Source organism: Harpia harpyja, chromosome 21, assembly GCF_026419915.1.
Source record: "Harpia harpyja isolate bHarHar1 chromosome 21, bHarHar1 primary haplotype, whole genome shotgun sequence".
Lineage (NCBI taxonomy): Eukaryota > Metazoa > Chordata > Aves > Accipitriformes > Accipitridae > Harpia > Harpia harpyja.
In genome coordinates, this window is record NC_068960.1 from 617,919 (window position 1) to 638,854 (window position 20,936).

Genomic DNA, 20,936 nt, shown 5'->3' on the forward strand with positions numbered 1-20,936 from the left:
CAGCCAGAAAGACTCCAGAGCACAGACGAAACTGGGTTGAGAAACACACTGGGTATTCAGTGACGAGTCTGTTAAGTCGTCCCGCTCCTAATGAAACCGTAACAGCTCTGGACAGTTTGTTTATTTTACAAGGCCAATTATGGGCTGTGCAAGAGGAAAACTGCCAGCTCCCAGCACCCCCCCTGCTCTCACACGCTTTCTGCAAGTGCAAACAGGACCACGCAATTGCAGTCGATACTGAAACACCCCAGGCAAAGCGATCCTCATCCAGCCCTGAGCACCCAGAGCTCCCGGCTGGGACGAGGCTGAGCCGAACCCTCCTGCACCGGGCAGCCCCTGGTTCCCTGACAGAGCCCATCAGCTCGAGGTGCTGCGGGGCAGCTCGCCCCGTGCCGGGGCTGGGAGCGCAGGCAGCCCGGCTCTTGCCACTGCCGCATTTCCCGTAACTGGGGTAATATATCTGTGGCCACAAATGAAAGATCAATATTTATTTAACACACACACTACCCTTTAGAGGCCCTTAATTGTAAATTAATCATCATTAACTGACAGTAATTGAACATGCTGAAAGCTCCGATCACGGCTTTCCCCCGTGGCAGGAGCCCCTGGCAGCGGAGGGGAGTGGGACAGAGGTGGAGGCAGGAGAGGGATGCGGCAGGAGGCACTGCCAGCCCCACGCACCCACCCTGCCCAGGCAGCAGAGATGCTCAGGGGACCGCTGCTGCTCGGGCAGCCGAAGCTTTGCTCAGCTCGTAGCAATCCTGCGCCGGAGGGACAGAGTTCTGGGCTGGGGGACCCTCAGCAGACCGTGACAAAACACGGGGGTGTCCCCAGGAGCAGGCAGGTGCCCCTCACCCTGCTGCAGCCCCAGAGCCCCTGGCAGGACACGCTTGCGCTTTAGCCCCAGTCTCACCTCCCACTGGGAAAGGCAGTGGCCTCCAGACTGGACAAACCCCCACGGCCGTGTGTCCAGCGGGGGGTCTGCGAAGACAAATGTGAGGAGTGAAGGGACCATCACAGGAGAACAAGCGCACCGGCTGCGCTCTGCCTGCTGCCCTGGGGCAGCAGATGGTCCCAGGCCAGGGAAGCACCGTTAGGTTAGGCAGCTCACTGGCTCACCGCATGCTGTCCTGTCTGCCAGAGGCACAGCTAGTGACAGGCTCTAAGCCCAGGGGGGATGCCTTTCCCTTGGGAGGGAGAAGCCGCAGTTCGTTTCTTTCCAGAGTTGACAGAAATACAGACCAGAAGTGCAAGTGGGAGCTCTTCCTCCCTTGGCTCCTGGGTAAATCAGGTGCGAGCCTGCCCGCAGGGTACTGCGGGAGAGCAGCCGGAGGGAGGCTGGGGGAGATGCGCGGTCACCAGCAGAAGTGTTTTGGAGAGTGCTGCTTTTTAGACAAACTTGCACATTCGAGGGCTTTTGAGATATTGGTGTATGCTCTCGTCTGGGGGGTTAGAGCAGCTCCACCCTGCATTTCTGGTGTTACAGTGATTAAGCGACAAATGGTAACTTAGTCCTTGGTGGGGAGTGCAGGAGAGTGTGGCTGATCTCCAGTGCCAGCAGGCTGTGCAGAATGAGCTGGCAGAAAGAAATGCAAATTCCCTTTCTGTAAGGACGACAGTGGCACGAACACTGACTTTATTAAAATGCAGAATTATTTCAGGGCCCTTTGTTTAGCTCAGAGCCTGGAGGTAATTTATGCGCAAGGATGGAGCAGTGAGGGCTGCACTCAGCTGCCTGGCGCTGCCAGCATTTCTTGGCTCATGCTCCTGGTGTGAAGGCTTTCCAGCTCTGGAAGGAAGGTCTGGGAAGCCCACAGTCTCCCTGCTTGTTCTTGCTGAAGAAGTTTTCCTGTCCCCACAGCTCCTACGTACAGCTCCTGGGGACTGGGCCTTTAACATAGAGGCTAATTAAGTGCTCACTTATCAAGTAGGCTGGTCTGCTGCTCCTCCATGCCTGAGCCTTTCCCCCTCAGCCTGCCCTTCTCCTGCTGCCCGGAGAACAGCAGCCTGACTGCACTCACGGCCTGGAGGCTGCTGCACAGGAGATGCCATCCCTGGATGCCGGTGCATGGCGTCCCCATGTGCCTTCCTACAGCTCCCTTGGGACAGAGACGAGCGCATTGTCCCACCGCAGCCTGGCAAAAGAGTCGTTTGAGCCGTGGGCAGCAAGGACACCCACTCCCTGCCCCACTGCTGGCTGCAGCTCTGCCACGCCACGGGGTGCGAGCTGCACCTCTCACGTGGGAAGTGCAGAAGCGTTGACCCTTGCAGCCACCAGACTCGGCGTCACCGCTGGATCTGCCCCAAGTGCCCTCAGTTGGGCAGTTCATGGACTTTGCAGCCCATGAATTCTGTTTGGATCTGGGGACTTGTAGCTGGCAACCTGAGCCACTGCAAGCTCTGATCAAAATTTTGGGCTCGGTTGGCTCTTCCGCAGCTTTGGCCTCTATACTGAAGGGAAATGGGCAGGATTTGGCAGAAGAAATCCCAGAACCTGGCACAGAGATGACAATTAGTTTCTTACGATGAAATACTAAAACTCAAGAGGGATGCAGTTCATTCGCCCAAGTCAGGACTCCAGCACAGCTCAGAGTAAATGTCCCGGTCCGCAGCAGCAGACAGCTGGGCGGGTTCCTGGGAAGGGACCTGGAGGTTTCCCACGAGCCACATGAGGTGGACAGAAGAGAGAGGAAGATGCTGCCCGAGGTCTCTGAAAGGCAGCAGCAAGCACGCTTGCCCATGACCACAGTGCTGGGAGAGGGTCCAGCCAAGTCACCGATGGTCTGGGGGAGCTGGCAGAAGGCTCAGGCCGGTGCGTTTCGGAGGAGCAGGTTCAGCTGGGGGTGCTGGGGAGGCAGCGGCACTGCCCGGGAGCACAAAGGGATGCCAGGGCAGAGGCAGGGGCTGGGTGCTGCTGAGGCAGCAGAGCGGAGATGCTCTCGGGCATGGGGACCGATGCCAAGCACTTCACCTCTGCCCGAACATCATTGCTAAGGCAAACAAAGGCTCCTGGAGCTTGTTGACAGGGAGGTTTATTGAGATGAAATCTTCGCATCAGGTTGTGTGTTCTTGTTTTGAGGAGCTTAAACTATGTCCAGGATCAGGCTAGATTAAATCCTTGACTTCCACTGCCGTCCAGGAAGTCTCATCTAGGCTGATTTGCATTTTCATCTGCATACTAATGCTGGGCTTATAATCAGCAAGAAAACCTTCCCAGCTCCTTGCTCCAAAGGTAAATGTCTACAATGGAGAGTAAACAGGGAGGAAGGCTCCTGCCGCTGTGCTGCTCAAACAGAAGCCCCCCCCGTGCCGCACGTACAGGATTTGCCGTATCCTGACTGACAGGACATCGGGGGCTCTGCCGCCTAATCCTGAGCGCTGCATGTCTGGCATTAGGATGTGCGCTGCCGGGGCTGTGTTTCGAGAATATTACAGTGTGTTTGACACAAAGTCTGGCTTCACTGAGCCAGGTTTATCACCTGATAAAAGCTGCTACACCCAGACATTACAGGCAGAGCAGAGGGCCTGCTATTAACAGGGGAAGGAGCTGGCGAATAAATCCAGGACTTCTGCTTTCGTGCAGGTGGGGTGCAGATTTAGGTTGAAGAAGAACCGTGCTCTCTGTGTGACTCCTAAATTACACCAAGGCCCTGCATACATTGATCACCAGCAGCTGGTAACAAACCGTGGGTTTGCAGGCACCAGGAGAGGAATGGGGGTGCTGTGAGCGCGCAGAGCCGAGAGGCTGGAACCAGCCGCCCCTCTGGGGGGAGAGACTATTCTTAGGTGGGTATTTGGACGCAGTTCACTCCTCTCCCCACGGTGGCACGGTGACAGAAGCCTTCCCGTATGGCGCCGTGGGAGGGAAAGCTTCCGCCCGCCATTGTCTGCGGCGGATACCAAACGGCGCGCTGGGCGCCTGCCATCGGCAGCGGGCTGGCGGCCGCCCGGGTCGGTACCCCTGAACAGCGCTGGCTGCTCGGCAGTCAGCGAGAAGCCCCGTCCCTGCCTCGTCCCCAGCCAGGAGAGCACAGGGGGCACGTGCCACACACATCGCGGGGACCCTGGCTGCAGACCACCGTTTCAAGGCATTTGAACGCACCATTTAACTTCCCCGAACACTTCACTCCGTTAAACCTCTTCGCTTCTAGTTTCTCTGCATTTTGATCTCCTCACCACACATCCTGCCAATTACTATGCAAAATAATCATGTTAATTTCCAACTCCGTTAGCAAACAGCCAATAAAATCTCTGGTGCTTGCCAAGACCAGGGGCCCCGGCGCTGGGAGCGCGAGCGTGGTGCTGCCTGCGGGCAGGCTGGGCCAGCAGTGCCAGGGGAGCACCACCGGGAAGGAGCTGGAGAAGCCCCAAGTTGCATGGAAGGAAAGTGGCCACAGCCTCGGCAGCAGGTGGGTTCTGTACCGTGAACAGCTTCGTTGCAACCAGCAGTGCCGCCATGTGCTGCAGGAGTGCCTACTTGTGCCCTGTCCTGCCCAAGGCAGCCGTCCCGGCACACTGACTCCCACTGCAGCTCTTGCGCTGCCATCGCAGGGCACCGCCGAGTCACCCCTGCCCCGACCTAAGCTCGTGCCTGCCCTGATTCCCGGCCGACAGGGACAACGTGAACAGGTCTGGTTCCAAAACTGGGCACTGCATTCCCACAAACTTCCCTAAAGTACTTCTGTACTTGAAAGTTTCCAGCAAATTGGGGTTACAGTAAAGCAGAGTTGGGGTCGGCCTGTCCTGCACCACAGGCAGATGTGCAGCCCCGCCACAGCGCACAGTGGTACGAAGAAATTAATCACCATGGCTAATCTCCTCTCCTGCCACTGTGTCACAGCCGTGCCGCCCTAATTGTGCTTGTTAAGTGGAGTGTCTTCCTTGCACTTGGCTGGGGCTGTGGCCATTTCAGGTAAGACAGAGCCTGGATCAATGCTGTTTGACAGGCGATGCACTCCCAGCCAGCCTGTTCATGGGGCCTCGGGGTGTCACCGGGCGTTTGCAGTGCCCCGACCCCTGAGCAGGGAACACGGCACACCGTGTGCCCCAGACAGTGCTCCTGTCCAGCAAGGAGGGAGTCTTCCTGGAGCTGAATGACCCAAACGTCCCTGGTGGGCTGCAGGGAAGGACATCTCCAGCGTGGCTCTGCGCTGCCCTGCCGACACCGCTTATCTGCACCGCTCTCCCCACGCAGCTTCTGCTGGGAAGGCACCAGCCTTCCGGGGAGACTTGTTGCCAGGAATGATAAACCCCGACACTGTCCCGGCCCTTCTGGAAAGGCCGTTACTTCTCTTTGACTCCCTGCCCTCCGAGAGGCTTTGCCACAGAGGACTCTCGGCAGCTCTGCCCTTTCGTTGCTGCACTTAGCACGGGACAAAGCCACCTGCACATTTAACACTTAGGGCATCGCAGGTAATCCCAGCAGATGTTTCTGTGTTATCTGACTGGTCACAAATACCTTGCTCTAAGGAAGAGCCGGCTCTGCTGGCTGCAGCTAGCAATGCTCCGTTCAAATCTGGTCACTGCTGCCTGCGGGCAGGCACTCACACCGCATCCCAGCCAGCGGTGGGCTCGGGAGCAGGGAGAGGGCTGGGGAGCCGTGACCAGTCTGAGCACACGTGCTGGTCAGTGGGGCCACCAGAGACCCAGCGGGGCAGGGACACCCTTCCCAAAAGCCACCGAAGCCCCAGGCACTAATGGTGACCCTGCTGCTGACTGGCTGCCGAGCCGCCTGGTCCCAGCAGCAGCCCTGGTACCCAGCAAAGGGCAGCCCTGCCAGACCCCGGCTCTCTGCCGCCTGCCCCATGCACACCCTGCGCCCCTGGGAAATGGCAGCCTGTGGGGCTGGGGCCGAGCGGCTCTTCCCGCTGTCACCTGGGGCTTTTCCAGACTCCAGGTATTTGCTGTGCCTCCTGCAGCTCGCAGGGATGGGCAGTGCTTGCTGGAGGCAACAGGACAACTTCCCTGCCTGAGATGGAGCTCTGGGGCAAAGCAGTTTCCATCAGCTCCGACCTGCTCGGCTGCCAGGCACCGTGGGGATGCTCGGCAGCCTTACCCCGTGTGGACGCATTTCAGACCAAATGCATCTCCAGTTTGGGAGTGCTTGGGGACCAGCAGGGATGGATGGTGGTGGTGGCTGCCCTGGGCAACCTCAGGCTCATATGAAGAGATGTCTCCTTCCTGTCAGAGAAGAAAAAAGCCATAATCTGCCCTAACTGCTGCTGTGATTTTCTTATCCATCACAGTGGCAGCTTATTTCTACCTGCCCAGGACCTGTTGCTGCTCGGGCAGCAGAGGAGAAGAAGTGGGGCAGCTGGCAGGAAAGCAGTGGGAGCACCTGAAGGGCATCCCCTGCTCCCCGTCACTGCAGCCAGACCAGCAGGACCAGCAGGATGAGTCCTGCTGACCAAAGCCAGAGGCAGGTGCCCACAGCTGAGGTCCCAGCCACCCTGCGGAGGGGGTGCAGTGCTGGCCCCATGCACCCCCAGGGCAGTGGGAGGCCCAGGTGGGTTCCAAAAGTGGGAGAGCAGATTTGCGGAGTTGTCACGGCAACAGCATCACTGACTGTCATGCTCCACAGCCTGGAAGGGTATGCCAGGGCAGGGTGGGGGCTGCTTGCTCTCCGTGTTTGCTAGGAGTGGTGCAGGATGCAGGCAGCTATCAGCACAGGGGGGCAGGGGAGGCCAAAGCAGGCAAGGGGGGGTCTGCACCACTGCGTGGTCCCACTGCACCCCAGGGCACGTGAACAAAACTTCACCGCAATTCTTCCCTTCTTTGGTAATCAAACCCGGGGCAACACATCTCTGAATTCAATGCCTTCCTCTGGATTAGCTCCAGAGTGTACCGTACCGCCTTTGGGAACGTGCAGCGTTTTCCTGTAAATCTACAAATTCTTGTTTGTTAGCTGGTGGTGTGACCAGAAATGCCGTGCTCAGTGTGCTCATCTGCTGACAGTGTCTCTGCTTGCTATCTCCATCTCATCTCCTGAGGGGTTAAACTAATCTTGAGGCTGGGAAATGGTGCATGCTAGGCAAGATCTGAGGAGCTGAGCCTGGATCCTGGGATGGCTGTGGGGCCTGGGGATGCCAAACAGACTGTCAGACTCCAAAAGATACGCGTGGGGAGACATGTCACCACAAAGGAGCAGTAAACGGTTTCAATATCGGGCTGAAGTTTTAGAATCCTCATTTTACAGTGGGGGAAAGTGTTCCTGTGTGTGTTTGCATATGTCTGCATGTCTGTGTCTCTGACGAGAGAGCTAACAGCCCAGCAGCGGCAGTTGCTAGAAGATGCACAAAGTGAGAGCGTCCCTGAAGGAGCGTATCCAGCTTTGGGAAGGGCCTCTCCCTGCGCGCCCCTTCCCTCCCTCGCTGCCGGCCTGGCGGCTGCGGAGCCGCAGCCTCCCTCTGCTTTCCCCACTGGCAGTGCGAGGGGTGGCCCTGCAGACCCCAGGCAGCAGGACCTCTTGTGCACCGGGATGCTTTTGAGCACCCGATTAATCCAGCCGTCTCTGATGGTTTTCTGGAGAGCGGCCGACCCGCTGGCCAGGGTCAGCGCTGGAGATGGGGGTCCCAGGGCTCTGCTGCTCCCGGCCCCAGCGGGGCTGAGGGGCGACCGGCAGTTGGTGGCTCTTCCCTGCCTCGACACTGTCCTTCAGCGCAGCCCCCCCCGGGAAGCTCCACAGCCTCAGCTCCATGCAGTGATCCTCAGCTGGGCAGCAACAACCTGTGGCGGATGCGCAGCCCCTGCGAGTAGCAAACCTTCAGCTGTGAAGCATCCGCCCTTCGCAGCCCAGTTACCAGTCACGCCTCCTACACATCTTCTCTCTATTTACAGACATAAATCGTCGGCATATCACAAGAAAAGGTTCAGCTTTGCCAGCCAGACTTGTAAACCGCTTTACAGTAGCCCACGACTCTGACATAGACAATTTAATGTGGCACCACTGTGCGCTGAAGCTACGCTGGAGTCGGCAATTGCCACGCGAATGCCCTGTTTCAGGGCTTGTGGCACAGCCAGGAGCCCTTCACAGCGGTGTATCTCCCTGGCTCCTCACTCCCCCTGCAAGACCCTGATGCAGCTGGGGGGTTGCAGCCGTCCCGGCTTGGGACTCCCAGCCAAGCCTCAGGTCTGCCCCGGGGGGGCTCGGCTGTAGGAGTAGGAGCAGCTGAGCGAAGCCCCAGGGGCTTTCGCCCTGCCCTGGGAAGGGAAATAGCAACTTTTAAAAAGTCAATTAGCTCTCTGTCAATTAGCCTACGCTGAAGAAGGTAATTACCTTATCACTTCCAGTACTCCCATACTCCTGGAGAAGGCAAACATTCCTCCTCCCTGCCTGGCGCAAAGGATCCCCGCACTTAACCGCCAGCCTCACCACCCCGCTGCCTGCGAGGCGACGGCCAGCGCTGCCCATTTCGGTGCCCCCAGCCCCAGGCACAGCACCAACGTGCCCCAACCCGCACTGTTCCCCGGCAGATCAGGCTTTCAGCACTTGCAACAATCAGAAGAGTGAAAACCAGAACCGCAGTGTGACTCCCCGCTCTGCTCTGTGGCAGCAGGATGAACCCCGCTGGCTGCTGGCAAGGGGGGGCTCACGGTGGGTCTGGGCCAGGCCTGGACGCAGGCTGAGTCTCTTGCTCCAGCACCTGGTTCTGCTCTGTGCCTGCCCTCGTTTCTCTCCTGCTTTTCTACAGATGCTTCTCCACGCCCTCCCCAGGGCTGCTGTCCCACAGCCTGCAGCTTAATGGGCTCTGGGTGAGGAAAGGGAGGGATATGCTGGGTGCTCCCAGGTCCCAGCAGGATGCAGCGCCTTATCCTGGTCGGCAGTGCCTGGTGAGCTCTTCTTTGGTGTTTGGCAAACACCGCTGTTCCCTGCAGCGATGGCTTGGCAGACTCACCACAGAAACAGTCCCAAGTTCATGAGCTCCATCTCCTGAGGAAGACGTTCTCCTCACGGTGCCCCGCCTTGCAACATCTGCGGCCGAGCAGCATATCGCAGGCATGTCAGGATAGGAAATCTCCATAAAAAACGTCCACAAACAATAAAGCAAAATAAAAAGGTTCCATTGTAATCCTATTAATGTATCTCCACACAGGTTGGTATCTCCTGAAGAACACTTCCCATTAAAGAAATCAATTTAGTATTCAGCTTTCTTCCTGTGGTGCATATTGAAGTGGGATTTGACAATGATGGAAAACAGATTTGTGTTAAATACTGCCAATAATGTCTCATAGCTCAAGGTTACAGCTTCTCATGAGCGACAGACGCTCGTAATCCAAAGCGTTGAAAATACTGCACTCCACTATCAATTATCTGGAGTTATTAGGTTTTAAAATAAACTGCACATCCGGACTTCAGGCCACACGTTTATTTTACATTTTCCTTGCAGTTGCTTCACCCTGTTCTGGGCTTTCTGAGGCCGTCTGCCGCCAGCCCTTGCAAAGCGCAGGGCTGCTCTGCAGCACAGCTGGGCCCAGCTCCAGCTGCAGACCCATCCCAGCCCGCGGCCTGGAAAACCCGCTTGGTGCGGAGTCTGCATCCTTGGTGCCCCCGGATCTCAGACCCAGGTGGAGCTCCAGACTTCAGAGAGACTTAGAGCAGAGAGGTAATTTCCTGAGCCTCTTCTATTCAGCTAAACACAAACTGTGGATTTCAGATTCACCAGTTGAGTCGGGAATTTCAAACAACTGGTTTTCTTCCTCAGGTTTCTCAGAAGCCCCCAGCAAAGCAGTTTGCTTTGTGTCCTAAATCCCGGCTTTGATGCTTGACAAAAGCTTTCTATTCTTTGATAAACAGAAATGAAGCTAAACATTAATGGATCCTTTTCTTCTCACTTGAGAAGGCAGGGGAGCCTTGCAGGGGAGTCAGAAGACCTTTTGGAGCATCTTTTTATTTTGAGGCTGCGGAAGCATGAGCCGAGCCGGCGTCTGCCCCCATGAGTTCCCTCTGCCAAGGAGATGCCCGGGCAGAAGCACGAAGCGACACCGATCTCACGGCGGCCAGGTGCCAGCATCACGCGTCTGCTGCCCAGGGGTGCGCAGGGAGCTTGGTTTCAGCAATGCCACAAGGTAAAATGGGACAATCTGGGAAACGCACAGCGGGCTGGATTTCAGCCCCTGCTTGGGGATGCACAGCATTACGTGTCTGCAGAGGAGGTGCTGCCGAGTGCCAAGGAGCAAAAACAACAGCCAGAGCTGGGGAAACAGAGACATAACTGACAGGTTCATCTGACAGGTAGGAAGTGCAAAATGCATGCACACTTGGGTAGCGGGGCCAAGGAATCTGGACCCCTATGCGCTCACTGCTAGGCATCTTCACAGTGATTTTTAACCCTTGTTCACAAGTCAGTAAAGCCATACAGAAGCCCCGTCCCATTTCTGAACTGCATTTTTGAAGCAGTGTTCCCTGGGACAAAGAGTCTGTGGCATGAGTCCTTATGGACATCACTTTGCCCATGCAATGGCAGCAAAGTCAACCAGCTGCGGAAGAAGGGTGAGCAGAAGGCTTGAGCTAGCCCAGTCTGGCTACAAGGTGATCATAAACTGGGGCACAGCCAAATCTTTTGCAGACCACGAAGACATTAACTGGTCCTACAAAACCCAGGATAACAGTGAATATTCTTGATTCCTGTCTATCAGCACTTCATTAAGCAATTACAGATCTACAGACATTTCTCTTCTATAAAGTGTTCCTGCATCAATGGCAACAGACTGCAAATATTCTAGAGGCATAAACAGAGTAATTAATCAGGGTGCTGTAATGGCAAGAAATTAACATAAGGAAAACACAGACTGAATATCAGGGAAAGTTTTCTGGCAGCAAACCATGTTAATCAGAGAATTGCCGTCCCAGGGAAAGGGGGAAACTCCACGGCATGATACAGGTCAGAGATCCCTGGCAAATATCCCAGAGGGAATGCACAAATGCTGGCTCATGAGATAGACAGGATGACCCAATACATTACTTGCTTTTCCTAATATCAATCACTGAGTGATTTCTAATGATGATTCACTACTCTGGGTAAAGGCGCATTCATTCATGGCTTGCCTGACAAGCCAGCAACGTACTCACCGAGGTCTCCCACCTTGGTGAGAGCGTTTGCTACCCAGGTCTCTCCATGCTCATTCTGGTGCAGGTTATTTCTTTGCAGCGGGTTATTCCTTTGCAGGAGGTTATTCCATTGCAGCACGCAATCCTTCTGCACGTGCCGTCAACCTGTGGGCTCCCCAGGTGGGCAGGAGCGGCCCAGAGCATGTTGGCTGCTGTTTGCTGAACCCAAGAGGAGCAAGGCACTGCCAGCACTGGTTTCTGGTGGACTGGCTGCTCCCAGGCTGGGCATGGCAAATGCTGCCTGTAGCTGAGTGCTAGAGCTTGCAGCCGCTGCAACCCCCTTGCCTGGGGATACAGCCCCTGTGCAGGTGCAGCGAGTGCTGCTGGCAGACTGCAGTACAGGGAGCTGCCTGGGAGGACACTGGAACTGGCTGGACTGGGTCCTAGGAATTGCTGGTCCCACAGAATAAAAACAGTTTAATAGTTTGGATTGCTTTTTGCACATACGTTAATATTCTGGGGCAGAAACAGGGGTAATTGCAATTCTATGGAGGAGTAACAGCTGCAGCCTTGCCTGGGAGTGGAGGCTCACAGAAAGTGCAGCGGGACAGGACTGGTTCCAGGCAAATGGTGTGTCTGCCTCACAGCTACCCGGAGCATCCCGCAGCTCTGCATCTGAGACCCGCTCCTGCACAGCAGCTGCGAGCAGGAACGCTGGGCTCTAGCCAGTCTTTGAAAGAGCAAAAACTGCAAGGTGAAAGAATAAAAATGCCCCAAGTCATAAATTCTATTTTTACAGCAGCTTTTCCAGAAATTTGGACGCACTGTAGTGAGTGCAAGAGCACTGCTGTACCTGCGCTGACCTCCTCCTAGGAGACCCCTGTAGACACAGTGAACCCCATTGCTGAACTCACAGATCTCGGCTGAGGTTGAAACCCACCGGTTGTGGTACCCCACCTCTTCCCAGCTCATGTTGCCCACAAAGCCTACTTGCTACACACCACCGTGCACTTTCTGCATTTTTCAAGATGACAAAACGTGCCCAGTGTTCCTCCCAGCCTTCCTTTAGCCACAGAGGCTCTGCTGTCCTGCACCGTGGTGCCCATACGCGGAAGAGCCAGAGCCCCCCGTTTCCAGGTGTGCTCTGCAATCACGGAAGCCAAAAAAGCTCTCTATAGCTGTGGCAAATAAATTAATCCAAAGGGTTGGGACATATTCAGCTGCTGCTGGCTGCTCCCCCCATGCCTCCAGAAGACTGTGCCCTACCTGTTGTGATGCTGGAGGTCGAAAACAGTGAAGACACCAGCTGATTTTAGAGCACGTGCCAGGAACTCGGTGTAGTAACAAGTGTCGCTAACACAGTCTTGGAGTGCGACCTGTGCAGCTGCAATGGATGGCAAGGTTACCTTTACCTGCCATCACAGGGGAGGCAGCCGCTTGTAGGACGCGTCCCCTCGAACACTGACAGATCATTTGCTCTGTGCGTCCTGTTGCAAACAGATGTCTCTGTGCAACAGAGCAGCCACCCGAATGCTAAAGCAGTTTGTTCCCGGCGCTCCATAAAGATGTTATATTTGTTCCCAGAAGTTAATCTTTAAAGATTTTTAGAGCGATCAATAACCAACCAGTGGATGTATGCAGAGCGGTCTGGAGCAGCATCCAGGAGCATCACCCAGTGCAACAAGCACCTGTGCTGAGCACAGCGCCGGATGGTGGTGACGGTCCCCCACAGCTCGGGACTGGGGGCCACCACAGCACTGCAGGGCTCGGGGGACTGGGACGCTGAGCCCCGCGGCACTGGGGGCTCTTGGCACTGAGCCCAGAGGCCGTCAGCGGACGTGGGCAGCACGAAGCCAGGCCAGCAGTGGTGGGGGTTCCCAGGGCACACCACGTCCCGCTGGGACGGGACTGTAGCTGGGGGCACGCCGAGCCCCAACTGCACCGTGCGCCGCAGGCTCTAGCTGCTGCCCGCTCCCTGGGCAGGCTCTGGGCACACAGACGTCTGCAAGGAGCAAGGGGAAGTTTAGCTTCAATCTGGCAGGCAGATTAGCAGGGAGAGGAGTGTTCAATGCCAAGAAATTGGAAAACCACTTCATTTGCGTTGGGCAACCAGCGGGATGCTGGGCTGTGCTGCTGGCAGGGACGACGCGTGCTGAACGAAACGTGCCTGTTTCCACAGACCGCGTGGTACATCCCGGTCCCACAGTGACTGCTGGAAAACCACGTGCCTTTGCACAGCCACAGGTAACACCTCATCACCCCCACAGAGCTCCCCTAGGCGATTCCTTGGGCCCCTGCTCTTCTCCTCTTGAGAAGGAACGGCCCAGCCGCTCCTCGGTCCCTGCTCCAGACCCAGGGAGGGCTGGGTGCTGCCTGTGCAGGCGCTTGCCCCCGGAATGGTTTCGGACCCGAGCTGCCCATCACTTCAGCATGTGGCACTCGAAGAAAGCCAGGATGTGAACGTTTCAGGAAAACACCCCAGGTCCCAGCAAACCCCCTTCCACCCTCTGAGAAGAATTTCCATATTCATGAGTCTTATCACTCCCCTCAAGCTGCTGTGTGAACGCAAGCAATTCAAAAAGCAGCACCACACAAAGACAGGTTTTGAAGCTGTTGGGGAATCAGTAATATAGTTTCTCAAAGACTCACTCGCCCTGCGCCTGTCCGCCTGATTTAAGCTTATGTTCCAGCACCGCTAGTCCCAAGGCGGTGACTTAGTCCCAGCAAGGCCAGTGGAGGTCTAACGTCCCCCGTGGCACTTCTCGCTTAGCGGCTGGCAGCAGGATAAGTCCTTGTGCTACCTGCAGAGTGGGGCACTCGGACTTCCCACAGTACCCAGGAGGGCTGGCTCCTTGCTAGAGGGAGGGTGGGAGCCGGCTCCTGGTGAGGTGCTGGAGGTGACGGGTGCCAGGGCGTGCGCCGGCTGAGGCAGAGCTGGGACAAGCCTCCAGGTTGCCAGATCAATGCTGTGACCAGCTACAAGCCGCTGCCATCAGCCGGCCCGTGGCTGGCCTGCCTGGGCAGCGCTCCCAGGCTGTGATGGCCACGCAGCCTTTGCTGTTCGCCACTGTCAGCCCTGCTGGAGTGTTGCATTTAGCTTTTTATTAAGGAGAGCCATTATCATTTGAAAAAACATTCCAGACTTTGTCAGTGCTTATCCTTGTCTGACTCCGAAAAGCTTGTTCGCGCTTTTATCTCTTGCAGACTAGATTACAGTAATGCCTTGCAGCTTGCCAGCTTGCCAGGAGGACTGATTACCAGCCCTCAGCCCCGCAGGGCAGTGCCACAGCCGCGCGCAGAGCGTGGCCACCGTCAACCCAGCGCCTCACCCCAGGGCTGGTCCCGGGCCGTTTTTCCTCTTGGAAAGGTCTCGAAAGGAGAGTGCTCCAGGTTGTCAGCTTTAATGAGTGCTCTGCCCAATTAGTGCTCCTAGTGCCCCTGTCACCCTGGCCACAAAGCGCTGCCAGGGCTCTGCAACCATCACTGCTTCCATTCGGGGTTTGCCCCCCCAGAGGAGCCTTTGGTGTTTCATCGGCTGCCTTTCCGCTGCGCCAGGAGGGCGGCTGCTCTTAACGGCATCCCAGTTGTTTCACTGCTCGTCCCATGCTGCAGGCAGTGATCGCACCTGACGCTGCAGAGTAAAACTGTTCTGGCATTCATGGGGCCAAACATTAATGCTGTTAATGCTCCACTGGACTGGTGTAAAACTGCCTGGGAAGCGACTGCCAGAAACCTCCTCCTCCCAGGAAAGGTCCAAAATTCCACTTACGCCTTCAAGCACCAACTGCAGCCGGGGGCACCAGGGCCGGCCGCGCTGCCCGACCCCTCCCTGCACGTGCCCACGGAGAAAGGAACGTGCCGGGCCCCACGCTGCCCCATCACGCCTGGTCTGCAAAGCCCACTGCCCTTCGCGGGGCCGCCCGCCTGCCATGCACACCGGACACGCACCCGGCACCCGCCGGAGAGCAGGCGGTGGCACGGCTGGAGCCATGCTCCTGGACCATCCCCGCGGGACCGAGCTGTGGGCTCCGCTGGGATGGCTGGGCAGCAGCAAGGGAGCTGGGGAGCAGCGGAGCTGGGGAGCAGGGCTGCCGGCAAGACCTGCGCTCCCAGGCTCCTCCGCTCGCAGTGCTGCCAGCTCCCCTTCCCATCACATGCCAGCTCCTGCGCAAACAGCCGTGCTGCTCTCCCTGCGCTGTTCTCCTGCAGGCCAAATTAATTATTTCTAATAAACCCATGTTTAAATTACAGAACCAGGCAGGGGCCAGCTGATTTGAGGGCTTTTCGCTCCATTAGCCTTACTGCAGTCAGCTGTGGGCCAGGCAAAGCCCTCGACTGCACCCTCTCCATCTGCTGGGACGGGACCCCGCAGCCCCCCCTTCCTCTGCTGGGTGGGCTTTCACACCTGAGGACCTCGGCCACCTCTTTGGGCCTGGGGATAGCCCGAAGGGGCTCACCGCATGCCCGATCACATGCCTCAGCTCTGGGACACCAGGAGCAAACACCTCATCTGGTCTGTGCAAGTGATGGATAAGATGTCCCAGGCACCAGGCAGACAGAGATGAGCCCTCTGATCAGGGCTTGCAGCTTTTATTTTGGGGAAGGTGCAAAGATAAGACACACTAAGGAAAGAAAGTGAATTTATAGCCAGTGCTGCTTAATGAGCAGGTGTTTCCAATAGGCAGCTACAGTCAGCAGGATTTGCAGAGGCAATGCTGCTTTGCAAAGGCAGACGCTGGGACAGGGAACACACCATGGGGGAAGAGGCTGAAGCACCTGGGCAGGATTTACCCTACCCCGCCTCGGGGTATCTCAGCTTTATCAGCCTGAATGCAGGGGGGCGAAGCAGAAACACTTACAGGCAGCAGTTTCATTTCAGCACGTTGCAGTCAGTGCATCCAAGCTTGTCTGGCTCCCCCCACAACTTATCTGAACTCTTCCCAGATGGCTTTTATCTTTAAACTACTGTACAGCAATACAAAAAAGACAACAATAATTTAAGATCCTCTTTGACTGCAGGCTAATACCAATTCACTCCGTTTGCCGAAGGATGGTACTTCCCCTTCTTTATAGAGCCTATGTGATTTTTTTCAGCGTATGCAGATAATCTCATGCTCCTCATAAATACAGCCATAAACTTTCCTCCCTCTGCCCCCTTGGAAGTGCATAAAACCTGCAGAATAACCAGCATCATCCCAGGAGGCTTCTCTGGGGAGGCAACAGCTAACATGGGGCAGCAGCAGCTGGGCAGGTCTCGGGGGGAGCTCCCAGAAACTGGCACCCATCACTCGCCCCCTTCACAAGCCTGAGCAGAGAAGGGAGGACAAGCGCAAAGCAAGGGAGCCTGAATTTCTGTACATTAAGGGCTCTCTGCAGCTGCGGCTGCCATCTGAGGAGGTCTCCACGGGCAATGCTCCTGGCTGGGCATGCGCTGGGGAGCATGGCACCTCCGGACACAACGGGCTGGCCAGCTTGAAATCAGCTCCTGCTCCCTCTCAGAGCCTGCCCGGTTCGTACAGACACCTCTCAGGGGCTGGCTGGAAGGAAGTCCTCCTTACAGACCAGCCAGGAATGGTTCTCTTCTCCTGAAGAGATTTTGAAACATAAAAAGCTCTTCCCTATTAGTTTTGGGTTTTTTTCACATGCTAGGTCTGAATTAATTAAGCCTTCAAATTCTGACTCATTTTCAACCTGTTCACTAGAGCAGCTGAAAAAAGGTGTTCTGTCAACAATGGAACTTTTCCCCCAAACACTTTAAAATCTGAAGGTTCATCAAAATCAACTTTAGTCTGCAGACTGTTTAGGTTTTGAATTAGCAGCTTTTTTGTGGCAAAAAGAACGGTTAAGAAACGCTCCCAGGCATCTCTGCTGCAGATTCTGGGAGAGCAAAGGGGGCTGGCACAGATCTCTGATCCTCAGCCAACTTCTCCAGCACCGGATTATAAGCATCCTTCTTCCTCTTGCTGGAGTGCAGACAAAAACTGCATGTTCTTGTAAAAGCCTCCAGCCACAAAGAAGACAAAATGGTGTAATGTTTAACAGAGCACGGGCTCCTGGCTATGGCTCCATGTCCTTGGGGTTACGCATTGTCAGCATGGGCCACTGCTGGCCCCCATCACTCTCAGGTACCCCTGGGTGTGGAAGTACATCTCTGGCTGAGCAGCGGGAAGATGCCACCATGGGCATCTGGGTGCATTGTCCCCAGACACCAAGTAGACCTTTCCATGTGAGCAAAATAACCCGAGCTTCCCTGACAGCAGAAACCTCCCGTCTCTCCGCTGGCTGCTCTTTCTCAATTCTTCACTGAGAGCAAGAATGAAAATGAGCCCTTGCATTTTCCCTTGGCCTCTGACGGTGAAACTACCAGAAGTATGGACACCTCACGCTGCTGGGAAAGGGTGCTGACACACAGGGGCCTGGGCTCAGTGCCGACCTGGGCTCCAGGGTGCCTGGTCTGTTTTGACAGTGAGACTTAAGGTTCTTTAGGTTCTCTCGCAAATGTCATGCTTGACCATCCCTGTCCCAGGGATTGCCCAGGACCTGTAGGTTCAGTGCTGCGTGCACAGCTCCTTCAGCAAACTTTCCCAGTTTGCTCCCCCGCAAGAAGCAGGATCTAGTTTTTCCAGGAGTCGTCTTGCTCATTACAGGTGCCTCCATCCTGCAGATGACAAATCACTCCCTGAATGTACGGGCTGCACAGCATGTCTCTGGTTGAGTTGAGATTTCACCCAGAACCACATCCCCAAGAGTTATTATCGGTTTCATTAGATTAATGATTGCAGAACCACCAGCAGCATAGCAGATGAGGCATTTACTTTTGCATTCGCGTACAGTAGCAACCAGTTGCATGGCTTTGCTTAAATCAGGACAAGAGACTGACTAGAGACTGACACAGTGAGACGTGATTTCTTGCTGGCTTTAGCAGCAAGGAGACAGATTTATGATGCTTAAAAAATACAGACTGGACTGGGAAACAGACAGAAATCTTCTTGGTCTGTGCATAACGACGCACAAAACTTTAACCTCTTGCATACTATAAACTTCTTCCCAGTCTATTCTCAGATTAGACTGGTGGTAGAACCCCCCCTAATACAACGGGGTGAAGAAAGCAAATTAGAAAACATCTTCTCACTGCCTAGTCTGTCATCTGTGCTGCTAATAGTCATGAGTAGACCACATGGTGGGCATGCTGAGATAAAAGGAAGCTAAGAGATTGTTTGTACCGTTAATACATCTCATGATAAATGATGTGTAAAGTTTTACTGCGAGGTCTTAAGGAGGCTGTGAGCAGGGAACACCAGCTGAGGGAATGCCAGTTTGGAGGAAGGATCGAAAGGCAAATCTGGGGAGGCTGGGGAAGGGCTGGGAGCAGCCTGAGCCCAGAGAAGAGAGGCAGGGAAGGTTTATCCTGTCTCCTCCAGGTCCGTGTAATACCCCAAAGCCAGATGCAAGGCGCTGAGATGCCAGATCTGATGAGGGCTGAATGAGGGAGGTCGGGGCATCATATCCACACTGGGGAGGTGAAGTTGAAGACTCCTGCGATAGCTGAAACACTGAGGCAGCCAAGGCTAATCCTGGTACCCAAATATGCTCTTAGCGGGCTTCCTTGCTTTATCTTTTAAAATTTTTTCCTATGTTATGACACAGTGTTAAATGGAATAAAGTCATTTTTCACCCTGAAACCTTCCCTGAGCTCTCTGGACCCTCCTTCCCTATGGGAGCGGAGAATTATTAAAGAGGTTGTGCTCTGCAAAGTCACAGGAGGCTGTTCAGAGCATGAGCTGCAGAGGTCCCTAGCGCGGGGGCTGTGTCCGCAGGAGGTGCGGGCGCTGGGCAGGGTGGGCTCCCCGGACCACTCACACTGCGACTCCTGGAGCGCTGTCCTTTGGAAATGGCTTAGCTGCTCCTTAGCAAACATCTGTGAAATGCAGGGCTGTTACTGGTGTCTGCCAAGGTTTCCCTGAAGCAGCAGCTACGTAGCAGCAAGAGATGCGGGCACAGTCTACGCTTTCCGTGCTCATTCAGGCTAACTCTTCTGGTGCTTTGTGCTTGGCTCGTGGCTGCTGAGAAGCAAATGGTAGGTCACCATGCCTCGGTGCACTGGTGAGCTGGAGCGAGCCGGTCTCTGTGCCTCTGACCGAAGCCTATGTTTGAGCCTCTCAGCACTGCTCCTGGAACAAACCTGAGGGTCCCTGAGAAGCTGCCACCCACCTACATCTGCTTCTCCATGCTGCATCTATCGCTACTAGATCCTGCTGTGTGGGTCCTGATGCCAGCGGGGAGTCCCGTGACTGGTGACACTGCGAGCCCCTCTCCTCAGCTGGGGCTTTGTGAGAGTCCCAAGGCAGAGGATTAATGCTATGGCTATCTCATAAATGCCATGCAAACAGGAAGAGAATTGAGCAAATGATAAAATGGAGATGGATTTTTGGGAGCAGAGAGATTGAATGAAGAAACAAGGCATCAAAATATGCAGTTTATGCACAAGAAAGATATATCTTGACAAGGACTAATATTTTATGTGGAGCAAATAACTCACTAGTAACAGATATGCCCATTTAAGAATGTATTAGGAAGAAAGTCCTGGTTTCCTCTACTTCTCATCAGAGTCCCTGACAAGTACGACCTCCTCACCCTGCACTCAGCATTGCCTTGCACTTAAACATCCTCCTCTTCCCTGCCCTTCTCCTTCCTCAGCAACTCTCCTCTCCCCGCTGGAGCCTGGCGTGCTGAGACGGGCTCATAGCTCCAGCTCTCCAGTGCAGAGGAGCACTTTCTCCCAATGACCGACACTGACAACCCCATGCGCCGACTTTAGGTGCAGAAGTGCCCAGCCCACGCGCTCCGATTGCCCCATCGCGCCCGCTGCTGCATCGTGCCCGCTGCTCCCTGCCGCCAAGGGCATTTCTCTCTACACAGGGGATGCTCTTCAGCTCAGCAGTGTTAGTTATGCTTGTGCGGTTACCACACATTGAGACTGTTTGAGTGCACCCCAGAGGAAGACAGCGTGCTGAGGGACTTGCGAAAACCGTGACCTGTGATGGTGGGACCCAGCCCGTGGTGTGACCGGGAGTCGGGACTCCTATTACGCTCACCTTCGTGTCTTTAAAGGACTCTGCCACAAGGCAATCGGGATGCCTTTTAGAAAGTGTGTGTTAGCAGGCTCCCAGTGTGCTTTCTGTGCCAGACCATCTGTCTGTGCTCCCCATCTCTCCTTGCCACAGCCAGAGATTTTCACAATCGAGCACATTTAACTGTCACTGGAATCTTCCTACCTGGTGCGAGGGCTGTAAGCCTTATCTGCATTTAGGAATTGCGCTAAGCCAGCAGATCTCCTGCATATTTGCTCTTTGAAACCACACTATGAAAAGCTCTGGCAGGAGGGCCACATAAAGGGAAAGCCCTACATCTCCAGCCTGCAGATAAAGCTTTGCACCGTACAAGACATTCTGATATTTTATGCTACAATTTGGCACTGCTCCAGAAGAGCTCTGAGTTATCTTAAGCTTCGTAAATGCAGAGCTAAAGCATTAGCAGGGGAATTGTTCCTAAGTCAAGGGCTAGAGGCGCACAGCAAAAAGGGTTCTTATGGGGTACTCTCCCATTGGCTTTGGGGGGATAAGTGCATGCTTACACCCCACCCCCCCCCCCCCAGGAAAACCACAACACGCTCACCAGCGCTAAGCTGAAGGGCTTACTGAAAAACTACAGCAAACCAATTCATCCAAGCTCCTAAGTACATAAAAGCATCAAAAAGTAAAAATGTATTTTAAACTATGGTGATTAATTAGGATGATGGATGGGGACACAAATCTGGTTACGTTGCCTCTTTTGCACAGATGCAGAAGCTGTTCTGAGCAGAGGAATCCGAGATGTTCAGAACAAGATG

At 55.1% G+C, this 20,936-nt stretch overlaps 1 protein-coding gene across 1 annotated transcript in view; it reads right to left on the reverse strand.

Moving 5' to 3' along the window:
- HS3ST4 (heparan sulfate-glucosamine 3-sulfotransferase 4) overlaps nucleotides 1–20,936 on the reverse strand; it is a gene marked incomplete at its 5' end in the record, with an annotated part of 69,080 nt that overhangs the window by 24,666 nt on the left and 23,478 nt on the right.